Source organism: Micropterus salmoides, unplaced genomic scaffold (genome assembly GCF_014851395.1).
Source record: "Micropterus salmoides isolate LMB-PRFRI ecotype aquatic unplaced genomic scaffold, ASM1485139v1 Ms_hic_scaffold_2416, whole genome shotgun sequence".
In the NCBI taxonomy this organism is placed as follows: domain Eukaryota; kingdom Metazoa; phylum Chordata; class Actinopteri; order Centrarchiformes; family Centrarchidae; genus Micropterus; species Micropterus salmoides.
The window spans coordinates 12,501-15,426 of record NW_024041614.1 but is presented as its reverse complement, the minus strand read 5'-3'; the positions used below and the strand labels follow the sequence as shown (position 1 = coordinate 15,426).

Below are 2,926 nucleotides of genomic sequence, written 5' to 3'. Positions count from 1 at the left end.
ATTTACCCCAACGTATTCCCCCAAAGGCACAATTTACTCCGCACCAGGGGCAAGTTGTGCCACGAGACCACTTTTTTCCCCAAAAGCTATATTTCTGAAACAATTTGTTTCAGATCCAAAGTTATTGTTCTCAGGGATGCCCCACATCCTGAAATATATGTACATCCTTAAGTTGAAGGCATTACTGTCATGGCCTCACTTTAAAGTCACTTTGAGTAAAAACTGGCACAACTCACCCCACTTTCCCCTACATCTGATCCCTTGCCAAAAGACCAACAGTAGTTAGACTCCACTGAACTGTGGACATAAGAGTATGGAGCTGGTCCTGAGAATACAGAAATACAAAGTTAATAGAAGTTGGCTTAAGACTCTGACACAAAACATGCACAATGTTACACAATAATTAAAATACCTCGACCACTTAGCAGACACTAGTGCAGACACCATCTTCTGTCCTGTGCCATTTCACACAGAGAAGTTTTGGAAGGCTGCATGATGTCCAGCTTCTTTGACATGTTTAGCTCTCCATGTAGTCCTGTGGAGGGATCACAGTGAAGACTTGAAGGATGAAGCTGATGTAAATTACAATGTTTTACTCCTAGCTGTAACACTCAAGAGTCAAAAGCAACAATAGTGTCATCACATCAGCTGGGTTAATGCAAAGTGAATACATGAATGCACATACAGTTAAAGGCGTGGGAAATTTGAATTAAAAATAGAGCCCCTAAGACCTTCTGCTGTGAAGTGTTGTGAAGAAACCTGGACACTGGTAGAGGAACACGTCTCTGTAGTTGCATCTTGTCTGTAGCTGTTTGTTGAATCTGTATAATGTTGGCACAAACCAAAACTGTCAAGGGAGTTGTCACAGTGTGAAGATGTAAAGTTATGTAATAACCTTTGACATGTCCATTGGCTGTAAAACAGCTGCTTCCAGTTATCCTGTCAGTGAGAGCAGCATCCCAGCAGTGCCATAGAGAAGCAGCAGCAGTGCAAAGATGGTGATGTGGAGGATGGAGCTTGTCCTGACACAAAGTTAATAGCAACTTTCCCAGAAATTAACTTAAGACTATGATAGGAATCATTACATATTGCACAACAATTACCTTTGTAAAACAGAAAATCATCTTCTGGCCAGTTCCATTTAACACAGAGGAGTTTTGGAAGGCTGCATAATGTCCAGCTTCTTTTGTCACAAATCTCTCCAGCTCTTACAACATTATTTTAGTTGCTCATGTTGTTTTGTTCTAGTTCACTAACTCTCCTGTCATTTCAGATTCCAGTTCCCCCTCCTGCTTGATGTCACCTCACTCCCTTCACCTGGTAGTCCCCGCCTAGCTACCCACCTGCAGCTGATCATCCTCATCAGTCTGGCCACTTGCACTAGTTCCTTCCCAGATTGTCTAGAGTCTCCAGCCTAGCATTCCAGCGTGCTATAGCTTAGTTTGATTATTCTGTCCTGACAGTGTGTAGACCCTGTTCGTCTGTTCCCGGACCTGTCTTCTGCCTATTGGATTTGGATTTTTTTGCCTTCTCTAGGACTGCTTGATATTGTGACCCTGCCTGCATGACCACTTCTATAAACTGAACTTGCCTTATAAGTCATTTCTGTCTCTGAGTCGTGCTTCCGGGTTCATTCCTGTTTAAGTTTCTTCTGAAACGTGACATGTTTGCAGTCCTGACTGTCTCAGCTGTGAAGTGGAGGGATCGAAGTAGACAAATACCTAAAGGATGACGTAAATGTGAATGTTAGACTCCTAACTGTAACATTAAAGTCAAGAGCAACAAAAATATCATCAATACTTCAGGATTAATGCAAAGGGAATAGTTGAATGAACATACAATAAAAGCACAAGCGAAGAAACCTGCACACTGGCAGGGGGACATGTCTCTATTGCAGCATCTTGTCTATGCAGCATGGCTGGTCCAGAGTCTCAGAGCCAGAGAATAGGGTGGCAGGAGTTCTCAGGAGTCTCAACCTCTGCTGCTTTGAGATGACTGGGACTGGCAGGAAATGGTAAACCGTAAACGAAAAGGCAAGTAAAGTATTAAATTAAAATAATTCATAGGAGACCGGGGGCAATTGTAACACTCAATTTCTCAAAACAGAAACAAGCTAGAGTGATGACACTTAATCTGCACGCGCTCAGTAGGATTCTCTCTCTGCCTGTGTAAAAGGAGCAGGATCACTTCACCTCAGCAGAAGTTTTTAACAAAATACTGATTTTGAGGTATGAAAGAAACTTTTGGAAAGTACAGTATTTTTCTTCTGGTGTCTAAAGTTTATATTATTACAAATTTACACTAACAAACTATGCTAATATAGTTGTGGCTAGCGGGCATACAAGATTTTATCATGGCTGCAACATCGGGGGCAATAGTAACACTGTGTTCACTGATGTTCCAAGCCACATGGCCCAATGTAAGCAGCTTGTTTGTCTGTGTTGACTACTTTTGTGAGAAAGTGAACATATTTCACTAAATTTAAATATAAACTACATTAAAAAAGGGTGTATTAAATATTGTGTTTTTTGTGTTTAACAGAAAGTGTGAATATTATATAGGCCTAAGTCTGCAAAAGTAAAGTTCCTTTCAATTTCAGTTTATCTATATAGTGGATTTAAAGTAGTTAATTGTATAAGACCCAGCAAAACCAAAGAGAATGACTAGTTCACTTGTGAAAAGCAATTTTATGAAGTTAGAACAGAGAAGTTAGCAGAGGATGCCTGACATCTAAAATAATTTGAACCATATAAAAAACACTTAACAGGTAACATTAGCGGTAAAGTACTTACTTTGACGTAGCCCTAGGCTTTTACTTGACATACAGGGTTAATATGACTTATTTTTCAGTGTTACAAGTAACACTTTGACTTCTTGCATTTCATTAAATATTATAGTATTTTGTGAATATATATATATATATACA

The 2,926-nt window shown here is 39.8% G+C and overlaps 1 long non-coding RNA gene across 1 annotated transcript; it reads right to left on the bottom strand.

Annotated features, from left to right (window-relative positions):
- Positions 1-459: 459 nt before the first annotated feature.
- LOC119918787 lies at positions 460-1,190 on the bottom strand. Its single transcript, XR_005447498.1, has 3 exons — positions 1,104-1,190; positions 732-821; positions 460-535 (listed from the first exon to the last, which is right to left on the bottom strand). It is a non-coding gene; the product is annotated as an uncharacterized LOC119918787 (long non-coding RNA).
- Positions 1,191-2,926: the final 1,736 nt, after the last annotated feature.